Below are 18,215 nucleotides of genomic sequence, written 5' to 3' on the forward strand. Positions count from 1 at the left end.
TGCTGTTCTTGAATTTTCTGGAAAAGTTTGTGTAGAACTGGTAGTATTTCTTTTTTAAATGTTGGTAGAATTTGCTAATGGAGTCATCTGATTCTTTAAAATCTCCTTGTGGAAAGGTTATGTAGATGCTCCTTGATTTACAATGGGGTTAAATCCTGATAAACCCATTTAAGTTGAAAATACTATAAGTTGAAAGTGCATTTAATACACTTATCCTAGCAAACATTGTAGCTTAGCTTAGCGTACCTTAACTTGCTCAGAACACTTATATTAGCCTACAGTTGGGCAAAATCATTTAACATGGAGCCTCTTTTATAATAAAGTGTTGGCTATCTCATGTAACTTATTGAATACTGTGCTGAAAGTGAAAAGCAAAATGGTTGTATTGGTACTCAAAGTATATTTTTTACTGAATGTATATTGCTTTTGCGCCATCGTAAAGTTGAAAGATCTTAAGTTGAACCATTATAAATTGGGGATTGTCTGTACGACCAATTTAGTTTCTTTGTTCCTTTGTTATTAATATGCCTTTTTGTTTTTCCTGGATTGTTTCTAGAGTTTTAAAAAAATCTCTTGTTTTAATCAAATTGATTGTGATGAACCTTGTAGTTTCCTTCATGTTTCTTGTGCACCAAATTTGTTGTTATTTTTTGATTTGGGGGTTAAAATTATCACGAAAAATAATGGCAAAACCCACAATTAATAGTGATATTTGAAGAAATAGTGGCTAAGAATTTTAGCTGCCTTCCTCTCCCTGGACTCTGAGCTTCATCTCCTTACCTCAGGGGACCTCCCAGGTGAAAAGTATTAATACTTCTCTCATCTTCTTAGAGGACTTTAATTACCTATGTATTAAGTTGTTTGCCATTGTTCAACAGTCCACTGATATTCTTAATACTTCAAAAAATTGTTTTCTCTGTTTCATTTTGGATGATTTTTATTTCCATTTTTTCAAATTCTTTAATCTTTATTTTTCCATAATTTAATATGTCATTTATCCAATTTGGTGTGTTTTAACCTCAGATATTATTATTTACATCTGTAAAATTTTAAGTTGGGTGTCTTTGTTCTAGATTTCCATGCCTCTACTTAACTTTGTAAATGAATAGCTTATGTCATAACTTTTTTAATGTCCTTGTCTGGTAACTAACATTTGCATCAATTCTTGGTTGGTTTCAATTTATTGCTTTTTTAATTTTAATTTCAAACTTCTTTGCATTGCTGGTAATGTTTGTTTACATTCAAGCCTTGTGGATTTTACCTTGTTGGATGCTAGATATTTTTATATACCTAAAAATTTCTTGAGCTTTATTCTGGCATGTGATAAAGCTACATGGAAACAGTTTGATCCTCTGATGTCTTGCTTTTAAGATTGATTATGTGGAACCAGGGTGGTGCTCAGTCTAGGGAAAATTAATTCTTGCTGGCTGTTGGTAATAGGTACTGTTCCTGTCCCAGTATAAGTGTGAAAACTGTTCCTTCTAGTGATTTCAAATGGGTTTTTATGGTGGCTGGGAGTGGGGCTGGGGTGAGGATTCTCACCTATGGTTTGAACTTTACACTGGTGGTAAAGAAGGCAGCATCATGGCTTTCTTACCTTTCTTATCTGTCCCAGATGTGGGACAGAGGGAGAAGAGGGAGAAATAAGACTTTCCCCTGCCTTGGGTAGTTGCCTCTCTATACACTAACATATACCCTGTTGAATACTCAGTGGACCCTTTGCAGATCTCAGGAGTTCTTTTTCTGCACTTTTTCCCTGTTCTGTTAACTCTAACTTGCAGATTTTAGCTGCCTTCCTCTCCCTGGACTCTGAGCTTTGTCTCTTTACCTCAGGGGATCTGCCAGGTTCTGTCTCAGTTATCAGCCTGTGGCATGATCTGAAAATTCTCTCAGGGAAGTAAGCTGGGGCATTTATAGGGTCACCTTGTTTCTTTACCATTTATCAAGTATTATTGGCCCTCAGTACCTGATATCTATTGTCCTGAAAATAATTTATTTTTAAATTTTTCAACTACTTGCGTAAATGGTCCCTGTTATTCTATCTTGCCCACAAGTGCAAGTTCAGCTGAGAGTATAGTTTAAAAAGTGTTAAGATTCTCATAAGTTTTTTATGCACGGAATCTTATCAATTCTAAATATTAACTGCTTTAGTTATTCTTTTTTTTTTTGAGACGGAGTTTCACTCTTGTTACCCAGGCTGGAGTGCAATGGCGCGATCTCGGCTCACTGCAACCTCCGCCTCCCAGGTTCAGGCAATTCTCCTGCCTCAACCTCCTGAGTAGCTGGGATTACAGGCACGCACCACCATGCCCAGCTAATTTTTTTTTGTAGTTTTAGAGACGGGGTTTCACCGTGTTTACCAGAATGGTCTCAATCTCTTGACCTCGTGATCCACCCGCCTCGGCCTCCCAAAGTGCTGGGATTACAGGCTTGAGCCACCGCGCCCGGCTAGTTATTCATTTCTAATCCTTACTCTCTTCTGCTTTCTCCTTTTCCTCCTTCCCCCTTCTTCCTCCCACACCTCTGGATAGGGCCTCCAGTATAATGAATGAAAGGGATGATAGCAGTGATTTCTGACTCCCATTGTTAAAGGGGAAACACATTTTTAATGTCATTATTTGTTTTCTATAATGAAGTCTTTGTGCCCTTCTTTGACATCAGTTTACAAGTGCTGTTTGACGAGAATTTCCTGTAAGCCCTTAAGTTATTAGCAGTTGAGTGCTTAGGTTAACTGTTTTTTTTTGAGACTGAGTTTTGCTCTTGTTACCCAGGCTGGAGTGCAATGGCGCGATCTCGGCTCACCGCAACCTCCGCCTCCTGGGTTCAGGCAATTCTCCTGCCTCAGCCTCCTGAGTAGCTGGAACTGCAGGGGCGCGCCACCACGCCCAGCTAATGTTTTGTATTTTTAGTAGAGACGGGGTTTCACCATGTTGACCAGGATGTTCTCGATCTCGACCTCGTGATCCACCCGCCTCGGCCTCCCAAAGTGCTGGGATTATAGGCGTGAGCCACCGCGCCCGGCCTAAGTTAATTAAACAACATTTATTGTATGTCATCTTTCAAAGTACTCACCTACATTAACCCATGAGATGCCCAAAACAAATATAAGAGGTAGGAACTGTTATTATCCCCACTTTAGGTAGGAGAGACAGTGAGGTTAAATACATTTCCTAAGGTTGCTTATAATAAATGGTGAAGCTGAGATTCGACGAATCTAAGAAATCTTGCATCCGAGCCCAGGCTTCTTCTGCACTGTACTTCTCTGCTCTTAACTAATATGAGAATATTAAGTGCAGTTGTTAATTGGTTCCTTTAAATGGCCACAAAGACGTTTCTGGCACTTAGTATTCACATTTCAAATATTTATGCCAGCCAAGTAACCACTGTCAACAAAAGTTATAAACAGTAGATATTTCACCATAGGAAAAGGCGGGATTAAAATTGTAGTCCTCTTAGCAGGTTGGTTTTGAGGGATTTTACTTACTAAAGTTACGTGATTCCTGCAAGCCCATGAGTTTTGTTGGCTGCAAGTCAAGGATTGGCTGTTTACTACTTTCTGCTGTTTCAGTGCTTTAATACCCTGGCCTGATGGCTCTAATTAACTCCAGATGTTTGTTCCAGAGAACGATGCAGAGGTTCTGTATAGTTAAGAATCAATAGATACAAATTGCTGCGTAGGAAACCCCATTTTCTCTGTGTCAGTAATTAACTTTTTTTTTTTCTGGAGAAGTTTAAGAAACAGGCCCCAGCCAATAGCCATTTGTGAAGCTGATATTTAAAGAAATGTAGATGCGGCATTAGAGTCTTTAGGCATCTACACCAAGAATGCAGTGATTCCATCACAAGAATTTCTTTTCTTTCCTATTGGCAGATTATAGGAATAAAGTAAGGCCTATTTTTGATTTAACTTACTCAGGTACCAGGGAATATTTGGACAAATTAATACATCTCTTGTGTTTTTAAATTTTTTTCATAAAATTCAGATCCTGCACAATAATAAATCTCTTAATATATTAGTAGCTGCCTTCTTAAAAGGATTTATGAACATAGCTTTCTGCTTTACTGATACAGAGCTGAAACAGACTTAGGACTGATGAAAGGAATTCAAACTAAAAATCATGTCTTTTATGAGAGCAGAAATTTCTACATAAGATCTGGCTGAGGTTTCTCAGTGGCATACATTGACGTCAGGGGCCAGTATACAAAACTGACACAAAGGATAAAGCTAATAAAGTGGAGGAAATTGGCTTGCAAACACTTGGAGAAATTACTTTGAAGTAAAACCACTTTCAAATCGTTTTTTTTTTTTTCTGATTATGGAGTGGCGTTTAGCATGTTGCGGCAAAAGTCTACACGACAATACACTAGTTATAAATTTTAAAGACAAATAGTATCACAGAGCGACTCTCAGGGAGAGATCTATTTCTATGGAGTATAAGTGGCTTAAGAATCTAAATGTGGGTTTTTTTTTAAATGAAAAGAATCAAATCTTTTCCACTTTGGAGATTGTTTATGTGAAGATTTCTTATGGCCATTCCTCTGCCAGAGCTCTCTTGGAGAGTAGAGTGTTTCTTAATTTTATTCCAGTTGGATTCACTACTATTCGAACATTTATCCCAAATATTGATACTCTCAATACTTAAAATTATCTCAGTCTATCAAGTTCCACTATCTGTTCTTACTTTTCTTTTTATTCTTCACATATTTAAAGTTACTAGTGTGTCCACATTAGCAGAATTCCTTATATCCAGGAAGATGTGTCTTCTGCGTACTAACAAGCAGTGTCTTCCTGTCCTATGTGTACAGAAATGTGATCCAGGCAGAAACTTTTGAGTAGTCAACTGCATGAGCAGCTTCAGATCCATGACAAATCATTCCCTTTCTGTTCCATACCTACTCTTTTGTTCTAAGAGAGAACTGTTTTATGAGAAAATATGTATGCTTCTTCTTTCTCTATTATTACATAAAATTCAGCCTTCCTCCATTTCTGGCAGAAAAATTATGTTCTTTAAGCTTGCTTTTTTACTATAATGTTACTTACTGAAATTCTAGAACTTAGCCTTAAAATTTCAAGGCTCATGATTGACAGAATGAGTGCTCATGCCTATAGCTGCAAAAGGATACATACCATCTTGTATTATAAAACCAATTCAAAGAATCTCATTTGATATGAAAATTAGTTGGGCCGGATGTGGTGGCTCATGCCTGTAACCTCAGCACTTTGAACACCTGAGGTCAGGAGTTCAAGGCCAGGCTGGGCAACGTGGTGAAACCCCGTTTTTAAAAAAAAAAAAAAAAGAAAAGAAAATCAATATGTCTGCAAATATTTTTATCTTGTTTCTTTTGCTACATGGAGAGTTGTGTGAATATACAGAACTGTTACCAAACTGTGGTCTTCTTGGATAGCAGAAATCTGTCCTTCAAACTTTTTGTGTCAACAAATGGAATCCTGTAAGACAATGGTTCTCAGAATATGGTCCAGGGAGTCCTGGGTGTCCATTGATCCTTTCAAGGCCTTTTCAAGATTGAAACTATTTTCAGTAATGCTAAGACATTTGTTTCCTAAATTTCATTATGTTGCAAGGACACAGTGGATTTTAAAAAGAGACTGTATCATATGAGATAACAGATTGGGTGAGGAATCAGATATGAGAATTCAGCTGTCTGCTATTAAGACAAATATTAAAGAGATTTGCAGAATTGTAAATCAGTGCCACTCACTCTTTGTTTTATTTTGGAAAATACAGTTATTCTTCATAAAATATGTTATTTATATTAACATGTAATGAGTTTTGTTATAATTTAAAAATAAGTGGATAAATATTTAAATTTCGGTACACTAAATATGGATAGATAGAACACACATAAACCAAAGCCTTTTGGGGTCCTCAAAAAAATTTTTTAAGAGTAGTAAAGGCTCTGGAAAACAAAAAATTTGAGAACCACCGTTCAAGATTCCAAAGACTTTAGAAACTGTTGCCATGTCCTCTGAAAAAAGCTTCAGAAGCAAAACCTGTAGTTCTCATTAGTTGTCTTAACTGATGATTTGTTACCCTAGTAATAATGATATAATGAACTTACATGTATTCTCAAACAGTGCAGATGCTTTCGGTGTTTTCTTCTCTACCTCATTAATGGAGGAGCAAATAAAGACTAACAACCCTGATAGTTTTTTTTTTTTTTTTTTTTTTTGAGATGGAGTTTCGCTCTTGTTACCCAGGCTGGAGTGCAATGGCGCGATCTCGGCTCACCACAACCTCCGCCTCCCAGGTTCAGGCAATTCTCCTGCCCCAGCCTCCTGAGTCGCTGGGATTACAGGCATGCGCCACCATGCCCAGCTAATTTTTTGTAGTTTTAGTAGAGACGGGGTTTCACCATGTTGACCAGGATGGTCTCGATCTCTTGACCTCGTGATCCACCCGCCTCGGCCTCCCACAGTGCTGGGATTACAGGCTTGAGCCACCGTGCCCGGCCAACCCTGATAGTTTTATAATATATTTTAAGAGCCCTTATTTAGTTTATCACTGTACTATGTGATACATTAATAGAAGAGTTTCTGGTTTGTTGGTGAGATAGTTTCTAATAGGAAAAAAGGCTTTATTTTCAACTTGGTGATTTGGAGACTTTTTTGTTTGAAGGCTTTGGTTTGCTCTACATTCCCCTTTTTTCTTTCTCATCTTCTGCCATGTGTAGTATACTTGCTATAGCTTCAAGTTCCAATTGCATATCTTCTTTATGTAAAATGATATAATCTCGAGTCCTGCTAAGTTAGGTGGGCCAAGGGAGAAAAGGCAATGAGCAGAGACCCTAAAATGTCAGTGGTGTTCCTATGAGATGAGGTCAGATTATCAGAAGCTCAAGCAGCTGTAGACATTTTAAAGATACCACTTCTCTTTATTCTTAGTGGATTTTATATCTTGAGTATGATTTGAGGTTCTTTTGAAGTGCCAACAATATTAGATGCCTATTTATTTATTTATTTATTTGATGGGAGTCTCACTCTGACACCCAGGCTGGAGTGTAGTAGAGTCATCTTGGCTCACTGCATCTTCCGCCTCCCAGGCTTAAGCGATCCTCCCACCTCAGCTTCCTGAGTAGCTGGGACCATAGGTGCGCACCCCCATGGCTGGCTAATTTTTTTTTTGGTATGTTTGGTAGAAATGGGATTTCACCATGTTGCCCAGGCTGGTCTCTAACTCTTGAGCTCAGGTGATCCACCCGCCTCAGCCAGATGGAGAATTTTGAGAAGTATGATTGAAAAAGCCTAGATTTCTTTGAATTCTTTGAATTGTTAGTAGAAACATAGATGTTAAACATTCTAATAGTGAGGGCCCAGAAGGAAGTGGGGCACGTATCAGAGAAAACCTATATTATCCTAAAGAAAATCTATATCAGCTTGTTAAAAATACGGATATTAAAAAATCTTCATGTGAAGGCAGATATGTAGACATTAAAGGCATTGCTGGTGATAGCACAGAAGGAAATGAGAAACATTTTATCATTCCTCTCTTAGATGTGAGTCAGGATGTGACTTCTCACTCTGCCCTTTTCCAGGTTCCCAAATTGTTTCTGTGGTTAAGTTGAATAGTAGCCCCCTAAGGATGTTCACATTCTAATTCTTAGAACTGGAGAAAAGAAGATTCTTACTATATAGTGGCAGAAAGCTTAGCTGAATGTAGCTTACAGTTATGTGGTAAACAGACATTGTAAGCAATAAAGCTTGGATATTTAGCTGAGATTTCCAAGCAAAGTGTTGAAAGTATGGCTAGTTTCTTCTCAATGCTCGTATTAAAATATGACAAGAATGTGAGAAGTTGAAGGGAGAACTGTTAAGCAAAAATGAACCAGGACTTGATAGTTTGGGAAATTCTCAGCCTGTCCAGACTGCAAATGATGTTAAAATTCGGAGATTCATTGTCAGGAAAGCTTACTCTGTAGAGAAAGCCAAAGCAGGCCGTGCAGCATCTTCTCTTCTCTCTGATCTCAGTCACACACAAAGATGTGATTGGACAACCTTTTGCTACTGCCTTGGAAGGATCAAAAGGGTCAAAGTACTCAATCACATTGAAGGCTTTGTGAAGAGATTAGACATGTATCTCATAAATCCTCTAAGCTAGGAATAGAGATGGGATTATCCAGGATAGATCTTTGGAGGAAGTCCTTGTCTAATGGAGTAAATACTGAGACATACGCAAGAGACTCACGGGGTTTTTAGAAGGTTATACCAGCAGAAACACTACCAGCTTGGACTGAAAGGGACAGAGAAAATGGAATGAAAGAAGGCTGTTGGACTTCTAAAATTCTACAGGTAGAAGACAGGCTAATAAAAATATTTAGCTGTAAACACATGCTACCTTTCATGAAAAAGAATAACTCTGAAGGTGGAATGAGCCTGGGTCTAGAGGGTAGAGGGTAGACCCTTGAGCCACAGAGAATATTCTCAGGCTTTCAAGCCTAATGGAGTACGCCTGGTTAGATTTTAAAATTGCTTGGGACTGGTAGCTCTTTTTTTCCCTTTCATTTTTCTTCCTTTTTGGGTGGGAATGCCTGTAACTATTAAACTATGCCTGTTTAACCTTTTTATTTTGAGAGCAGATAATTCATTTTCTAGTTAACAGGTCCACAGATGGAGAAGAATTTTGCCCCAGAATCCTTTATATCTAGAGCCTCACCCATACCTAAATTCGATGATTTATATGATGAGATTTGAGACTTTTGAGCTGATGAGACTTACATGAGATTTTGGACTTGATCTTGTAATGGGTTGAGACGTTTTGGATCTTAGTATGAAATGAATGTATTTTCTATGTGGATCTGATGTGAATGTTTTTTGTTTTGGAGACAGGGTCTTACTCTGTCACCCAGGCTGGAGTGCAGTGGTACAATCACAGCTCATTGCAGCCTCGATCTCTGTGGCTCAGGTGATCCTCCCACTTCAGCCTCCCAAGTAGCTGGGACTACAGGTGCATACCGCCACACCCGGGTAATTTTTGTACTTTTTATAGAGATGAGTTTTTGCCATGTTCCCCAGGCTGGTCTTGAATTCTTGAGCTCAAGGGATCCACCCACCTCGGCCTCCCAAAGCGCTGGGATTACAGGGATGAATCACTGTGCCTGGCCCGATGTGAATCTTTGGGGGCCAGAGAGTGAACTGTCATAGGCTGAATAATGGCCCCCAAGGATGTCCACATTCTAATCCCCGAAACTTGTGAATATATGACCTTACACAATGAAAAAAGACTTTGCAGATATGATTAAGTTAAGGATAGATATTGAGGTGGGGAGATTACCCTGTATAATCCAATGTAGTCACAACGTTTCTTATAAAGGAGCCAGGAGATTTGGAGTCAGAAAAGGAAGATGCAAGGTTGGAAGCACAGATCAGAGAGAAGAGAAGATGCTGCAGTGCCTGCTTTGAAGATGGAAGATGGAGCCATGAGTCAAGGAACATAGGTAGACTGTAGAAGCTAGAAACTGCAGCTAACTAGATTTTCCCCAAAAGCTTTCAGAAGTAATGATCCCTGTTGACACCTTAATTTTAGCCCAGTGAAACAGATTTTGGGTTTCTGATTATATTAGTTCGTTCTCACTCTGGTATAGAGAACTGCCTGAGACTGGGTAATTTATAAAGAAAAGAGGTTTAGGCATGGCACGGTGGCTCACACCTGTATTCCCAGAACTTTGGGAGGCCGAGGTGGGTGGATCACCTGAGGCTGGGAGTTCAAGTCCAGTGTGACTAACATGGAGAAACCCTGTCTCTACTAAAAATACAAAGTTGGCCGGGCATGGTGGCACATGCCTGTAATCCCAGCTACATGAGAGGCTGAGGCAGGAGAATCGCTTGAACCTGAGAGGCGGAGGTTGCAGTGAGCTGAGATTGCACCATTGCATTCCAGCCTGGGCAACAAGAGCGAAACTCCGTCTGAAAAAAAAAAAAGAAAGAAAAGAGGTTTAAGTAGCTCACAGTTCTGCAGGCTGTACAGGAAACAGCAGCTTCTGCTTCTGGGGAGGCCTTAAGAAACTTACTAACATGGCAGAAGGCATGTCTTACATGGCTGGAACAGGTGGAAGAGAGAGAGGGGGAAGGTACTATATATACACTTTTAAAAGCAACTGGATCTTGTGATAACTCATTCACTTATTATCACAGAATAGCACTAAGGGGTTGGTGCTAAACGATTCATGAGAACTCCACCTCTATGATCTAACCACCTCCCATCAGGCCCCACCTCCAACATTGGGGATTACAATTGAACATGAGATTTGGGTGGGAACAGAGATCCAAACCGTATCAGCGACCTTCATAACTAGAAGAAAATACATTTGTATTGTTTTAATCAACTAAGTTTGTCATAATTTGTTATAGCAGCAACAGGATGATTATGACTTCTTCAACAAATACGTATGTTTAACATTTTAATTATCAAATACATCTAACCTATAGAAAGGAATCAGTAAATAACAGCCAGGAATTCAATATCCAGATTAAAATAAAGCTAACATTTTACCACACTTTATTTCAATGTCTTGTTATAAAGAAATAAAGTGTACAAATACAGCTTCAGCTCACTCTCATCCCATTTCCCCTGTTTCCTCTGTAAAAGTAACCATTATTCTGAGATTGGTATGTATTTTTTTGGGGTCGTGTTTTTGGACACGTTACCCCTAAAATTTATATAGTATTGTTTTCTGCATTCTAAAATGTTGTATAAATGCTGTCATACTGTACCTATTATTTAACTTCTTACTTGTTCATCAACATCCTTTTAGATTTATTGAGTTCATTTTTAACTGATATATAGCATTGTTGCAGAATTGTGCTCCTTAGTTCAGCTAAAACTGGGTTCTTGTCATATGACCAGGAAGGATTAGGAACAGGGGTACATTAAAGGGTGAGGGGAATGGAATTTACTGGGTGAAAAGGAAAAAATAATTCAGCAAGGGGATCCTGCCAGCAGGCCCCCATCTCACAGATTGAATGCCAGGTCACCACAAAGGAACTGAAGAGGCCAGGCTCTTCCCCACTGCAAAGCGTGAACTTCCCGTGGCTCCACCCCATTCTCCCACTGCACAGGCCAGTCGGAGATTCTCCAGGGGACCCTCCCCCTTATTTTCCTCCTGCATCTATCAGTATTACAGTTTGTGGTGTTTGTGTTTCCATTCCCCATATGTCATATACCAAATATGGACATTTGCTTGTTGCCAGTAATTTCAATATTACAATGCTGAAATGAGCATCCTTGTACAAATTTCCTGTGTACTTGTGCAGGATTTTCTCCAGAATAGATATCTAGAAGAGGAATTACTGTATACTGTTATGTACATCTTCAGTTAGCTAGATATTGAAAAATTGTGGCTGTGACACTTTAATTTCAATTGTCTCCCTATATTTTCAGCACTTTGTATTGTTAAACTTTTAATTTTTTGTCAGTATTATGGGTGTGAAATGGTATCTAACTTTAATGCCTCAGATAAACTAGGGGGATTAGACATCTTTTCATATATTGACTGGCCATTCTTTTTTTCTCTTGTATGATTTGCCACTTCACATCCTCCTTCTATTGTTGAGTCTTTTTTATATAACTGCAAGACTTGTTATATATTTATATACACTGGGTATTTATGTTGATTTTACAGTTTGTAATATCTTCTAGTCTGTGGCTTGTCTTTTCCATCTGCTTATTGTGCCTTTTAACCAAGACCACCCTCAGGCTTGATGATTTGCTAGAAGGATTCACAGAACTTACAAAAGCTGTTATACTCACAGTTACAATTTATTAGGGTGTGTGATGGTTCATGTGACGGTGCATGTTGTCAGCCAGGGAAGCATACCTGAACTGGTGTCCTGGGTTTTTAAAATTGGGAATCAGTCACATAAGAGTGCAGCACTTGCATGACTAACCTTAGCTACTCAGACTACAGCCTCCCACTCACCCATCAAGCACAAAAACAGGCACTTAACACAGATCACAGCATTTGCACAAACTATCTGATCATAATGGGTACTGTATGGTCCAAGGCCTCAGGCATATGAAAACAATGTTAGGCAGAATATGCCAATGACTGAGAACTCATCTCCCAAGAATTGGGCAAGGGCCAGCCACTCCTGGAGACAGGACTTTCCTGAGAATTTGCAGGGTTTGGGGTTTTTTGAGTTAACCCTTTCTTGCACAAGAGGCATATATTTTAATAGTCACATTTGTGTTCCTTTTCCCTCATGTTGTACTTTTCTGTTTTTTTTTTTTTTTCTCTTTTTTTTCCTTACTTTTAGTGGGACTAAGATGTTTTCTGTTTTTTTCATCTCGTTTAAGGAATTCTTCCTTACCTTGATGTCATAAACATATTCTACTATAAATTCTCATGTAAAACTTTTATACTTTCCTTTTCACAATCTGGCTCTGTGGTCCACTTGAAATTTCTTTTTGTAGAAAAGAAATTATAATAGAAGAATGTAGGGATGTAGGGGTCATACTTAATTTTTTTCTGAATGATTAATGAGTGGTTCCAAGGCCTATTAATTTTTTTTTTTTTTTTGAGATGGAGTTTTGCTCTTGTTATCCAGGCTGGAGTGCAATGGCACAATCTTGGCTCACAGTAACCTCTGCCTCCTGGGTTCAAGCAATTCTCCTGCCTCAGCCCCCTCAAGTAGCTGGGACTATAGGTGCGTGCCTCCACGCCCAGCTAATTTTTGTATTTTTAGTAGAGACTGGGTTTCACCATGTTGACCAGGATGGTCTCGATCTCTTGACCTCGTGATCCAGTCGCCTCGGCGTCCCAAAGTGCTGGGTTTATAGGCGTGAGCCACTGCGCCCAGCCTGACATTGTTAATTTAAAAGAAATACAGCCTCTTAAAGTAATGATTATAGAGTAAATCCAGCAGAATCACTGGCTTGCATTTGCTTATCCAGGCTTGTGAGTAAAGAAGAAAGTGCCAGTCAATGATTATGCCTTATTTGCCAGAATAAATCATAGTACCAATCTGTTTACAAGTACAACTGTTCCCGCTTATCCTCCAGGGATATATACCAAGACCTTCAGTGGATGCCTGAAACTGTTGACAGTACTGAACCCTATACACACAGTTGTTTTTTTCCTATACATTATGTATGGGGAAAAAACAACTGTGTGTATAGGGTTCAGTACTGTCAAAAGTTTTCAGTACTGTCAACTGTAATACAGTTTAGTTTATAAATTAGGCACAGTTAACAACAATAACTTGAAGCATTCCCTTTGAAAACTGGCACAAGACAAGGATGCCCTCTCTCATCCTCTCTCACCTCACTACTATTCAACATAGTATTGGAAGCTCTGGTCAGGGCAATCAGGCAAGAAAAAGAAATAAAGGGTAATCAATTTGGAAAAGAGGAAGTCAAATTGTCTCTATTTGCAGATGACATGATTGTATATTTAGAAGACCCGATCGTCTCAGCCCAAAATCTCCTGAAGCTAATAAGCAACTTCAGCAAAGTCTCAGGATACCAAATCAATGTGCAAAAATCACAAGCATTCCTGTACACCAATAACAGACAAACAGAGACTGGAATCAAAAGTGAACTCCCATTCACAATTGCTACAAAGAGAATAAAATACCTTAACAATAACTAATAATGAAATAAAATTAAAGAGGGTGCTGCTGTATAGAGATGGCAACTACAACTTTTATCACCAGATGTATTAGTTTTCTATTACTGCTGTAGTAAATTATGACAAACATAGTAGTTTAAACCGCAGATTTTTAATGTTAACAGTTCTGGAGGTTAATGTTCCTAAAATCGAGGTGTTGGCAGGGCTGCATTTGTCGTAGGAACCCCTGGAAAAGAATCTATTTTCTTGTTTTTTTCCAGTTTCCAAAGGCCACCTACCTTGCTTGGCTGCCGCTCCTTTTCTCTATCTGCAGATCTTAACAGCAGAGCATCTTCAGCTCTCTGACTCTGACCTGCTCCCATTGTCATCTCTCCTCTGATTGGGATTTGAACATCTTGGGAGGGCCATTATTCTGCCTACCACACCAGGTTAATGAAGTACCAAGCAAGATACCCAATTAGAATTACACATTTCTTCTGTAGGTTATTTTCATTGAAACAGGCATTAATTTCTAAAGTTGCAGGAGTCTTATAAAATGGCTTTTTGAACAATACTTCCAAGGAAAGATTTGTATTAACAGAGAATAGAACTAGTTGATAACAGTTACAAATATTCTCAAGTCGTCATATTGCAAAGGAGAACAAGATTTACATTCTTGTTAAAGTTCTCAATTTAACACCTTTTAAATTCAGATTATTTGAAATAATTGTGCAGCAAAATGGTTTCCACTCCTCCACAGTAGCAGGGGAGTGGGCACAGAGCCTTCATATCTTTCTGAGTTTCCTTTTGTTATTTCTGAAGATTTGCATTTGTAAAGCTAGGCTCTGCAATTTCTTAGCTAGTTTTAAATAAAATGCAGGTCTGGGGCCTAGTTTTGCTGGCAGAAACAGAGAAAAAGCTGAAAGGAATTTATTTTTTACCAATGAAATTCTATATTTTGTGCTTCGGAAAATAGTTGTGAAGATTCAGTGTGATCACTTACAAGTCCCTGACCACTGCTTGATGGATGAGAGCAGTTTGAGTCTCTTACCTTCTTTTCTGTGCTTTCCACCTTTCATATCTTCATGCTAAACTTTGATAATTTCCTCTTACCTGTCTTTAAATTTAAATTCGGCTTAATCTGCTGATTAAAGCTATCCCTTGAGTTTTTAATTTAGAGTACTGTATTTTTATTTATTTATTTTATTATTATACTTTAAGTTCTGGAATACATGTGCAGAACGTGCAGGTTTGTTACATAGGTATACACATGCCATGGTGGTTTGCTACATCCATCACCCCGTCATCTACATCAGATATTTCCCCTAATGCTATCCCTCCGCTAGCCCCCCCACCCCCTGACAGGCCTCAGTGTGCCGTGTTCCCTTCCCTGTGTCCGTGTGTTCTCATTGTTCAACACTCACTTATGAGTGAGAACTTGCGGTGTTTGGTTTTCTGTTCTTGCATCAATTTGCTGAGAATGATGGTTTCCAGCTTGATCCATGTCCCTGCAGAGGACATGAACTCATCCTTTTTTATGGCTGCATAGTATTCCATGGTGTATATGTGCCACATTTTCTTTGTCTAATCTATCATTGATGGGCATTTGGGTTGGTTCCAAGTATTTGCTATTGTGAACAGTGCTGCAATAACATACGTGTCTGTGTGTCTTTATAATAGAATGACTTATACTCCTTTGGGTATATACCCAGTAATGAGATTGCTGGGTCAAATGGTATTTCTAGTTCTAGATCCTTGAGGAATCGCCACACTGTCTTCCACAATGGTTGAACTAATTCACACTCGCACCAACAGTGTAAAAGCATTATTTCTCCACATTCTCTCCAGCATCTATTGTCTCCTGGTTTTTAACGATCACCATTCTAACTGGTGTGAGGTGGTATCTCAATGTGGTTTTGATTTGCATTTCTCTAATGACCAGTGATGATGAGCTTTTTTTCATATGTTTGTTGGTTGCATAAATGTCTTCTTTTAAGAAGTGTCTGTTCATATCCTTCACCCACTTTTTGATAGAGTTGTTTGTTTTTTTCTTGTAAATTTGTTTAAGTTCTTTGTAGATTCTGCATATTAGCCCTTTGTCAGATGGATAGATTGCAAAAAATTTTTCCCATTCAGTTGGTTGCTGATTCATGCTGTGCAGAAGCTCCTTAGTTTATTTAGATCCTGTTTGTCTATTTTGGCTTTTGTTGCCATTGCTTTTGATGTTTTAGTTGTGAAGTCTTTGCCCATGCCTATGTCCTGGATGGTATTGCCTAGGTTTTCTTCTAGAGATTTTATGGTGTTAGGCCTCATGTTTAAATCTTCAATCCATCTAGAGTTAATTTTTCTATAAGGTGTAAGGAAGGGATCCAGTTTCAGCTTTCTGCTTATGGCTAGCCAGTTTTCCCAACACCATTTATTAAATAGGAAATCCTTTCCCCCTTGCTTGTTTTCGTTGGGTTTGTCAAAGATCAGATGGTTGTAGATGTGTGGCGTTATTTCTGAGGCCTCTCTTCTGTTCCATTGGTCTATGTCTCTGTTTTGGTACCACTACCATACTGTTTTGATTACTATAGCCTTATAGTATAGTATGAAGTCAGATAGCATGATGCCTCTAGCTTTGTTTTTTTGCTTAGAATTGTCTTGGCTGTGCGGGCTCTTTTTTGGTTCCATATGAAATTTAAGGTGGTTTTTTCCAGTTCTGTGAAGCAAGTCAATGGTAGCTTGATGGGGATAGCATTGAATCTATAAATTACTTTGGGCAGTATGACCATTTTCATGATATTGATTCTTCCCCATGAGCATGGAATGTTTTTCCATTTGTTTGTGTCCTCTCTTATTTCCTTGAGCAGTGGTTTGTAGTTCTCCTTGAAGAGGACCTTCACATCCCTTGTTGTATTCCTAGGTATTTTATTCTCTTTGTAGCAATTGTGAATGGCAGTTCACTTTTGATTCCAGTCTCTGTTTGTCTGTTATTGGTGTATAGGAATGCTTGTGATTTTTGCACATTGATTTGGTATCCTGAGACTTTGCTGAAGTTGCTTATTAGCTTCAGGAGATTTTGGGCTGAGACGATCGGGTCTTCTAAATATACAATCATGTCATCGGCAAATAGATACAATTTAACTTCCTCTTTTCCTAATTGAAAACCCTTTATTTCTTTTTCTTGCCTGATTGCCCTGGCCAGAACTTCCAATACTATGTTGAATAGTAGTGGTGAGAGAGGGCATCCTTGTCTTGTGCCAGTTTTCAAAGGAAAAGCTTCAAGTTTTTGCCCATTCAGTATGGTATTGGCTGTGGGTTTGTCATAAATAGCTCTTATTATTTTGAGATTTGTTACATCAATACCTAGTTTATTGAGAGTTTTTAGCATAAAACGCTGTTGAATTTTGTCGAAGGCCTTCTGTGCATCTATTGAGATGATCATGTGGTTTTTGTCTTTGGTTCTGTTTATGTGATGGATTATGTTTATTGATTTGCAGAGTACTGTATTGTTTTCCAGATGTTTGATTAGGTTCAATTATGGTTTGCAATTTGTTATAGTTTCCTGTTGCTTGGTAAGATGTTCAAGTTTATTATTTATCTCTTTATGCATAGTAAACATAGTTGTCTTATAGTTTGTGTTTGTTAATCCTGGAGTTTAATGTCTTTTTGTGAACTTTTCTGTTGTCAGCTGATCCTGCTGATTTGCTTCTTTATCTAATTCGGGCTCGAGGTTCCCAGGGCAAATCTTGCTATCTGAATCTGAGTTGCAAAACTGGCCTGCTTCTCATTCACCCTCCTCCTTAGGGGCTAACCCTTTGAGGTCCCAGCTTATTGTTGGGAGTGTCTCCTGTTGGTTTTCCCACTTAGTGTAGCTCTGGGCTTTAATCTCTTATCTCTTTTGCCTTTCAAGGCAGCCAAAGTGAAAGTTGAAATTTTTGGAATAGACGAATGCTCTTAGGGAAGAAATTGCTTCTCTGCTCTGTTTACCTCTAGAGGTTCCCCATTTCTCAGAAATGTTGCCCTACTGTTTCCATACTGTCATTTTATTGTTTTTAAGTAGGTGTTACTACTTCTCTTTCATCAAGATTTAAAAAATTTGTTTTCAACCTGAGGATCGGTTCAAATAATCTGGTGGCGGTTATCAGAAGTAGGAACATTTCTTGTAACTCCTTGCTAAATTTTCTTTAAGATAGGTTTAGGCTTAGAACTTCATTAACTTTGGGGTTTTGTTTCTTCTGTTTTATAGAGTACACAACTGATCCTCAGAAAAGTACAAATACTTGCTGAAGGTCACATAGCAAGTAAGTGGTAATATTTGGCTTTGAACCCAGCTCTGTTCAACCCTGAAACCTACATTGTGTCAGTTTTTGTTCCTGGGTTCTGGGACTGCTTTCTTTTAGAAAGCAAGTAGATGACTCATGAGTTTCTTCCTTGAATTTTATCGCTCAAGGTCAAGACCAACTCCCTGTCTCTTGGAAGCACACACAGTTCTATGCTTTTTTTTTTTTTTTTTTTTTTTTTTAACAAGGTCCTTGTTCTGTTTCTAAGACATCCTGATAAATAAGTATCCCTTTCTACCACCCACCCTGTACCTTTCAGAACTGAATTTACGGACATTTCAGTATCCAACTGTAACCATAAAGTTTCATTTCCTTTCAACTGCCATA

The 18,215-nt window shown here is 38.5% G+C and overlaps 1 protein-coding gene across 1 annotated transcript in view; it reads left to right on the forward strand.

Moving 5' to 3' along the window:
• MAGED1 (MAGE family member D1) overlaps positions 1 to 18,215 on the forward strand; it is a 107,236-nt gene that overhangs the window by 33,301 nt on the left and 55,720 nt on the right. The window lies entirely within an intron of this gene.

The sequence above is a fragment of the Sapajus apella genome, unplaced genomic scaffold, assembly GCF_009761245.1.
Source record: "Sapajus apella isolate SASKATOON/1434 unplaced genomic scaffold, GSC_monkey_1.0 scaffold261, whole genome shotgun sequence".
In the NCBI taxonomy this organism is placed as follows: Eukaryota; Metazoa; Chordata; class Mammalia; order Primates; family Cebidae; genus Sapajus; species Sapajus apella.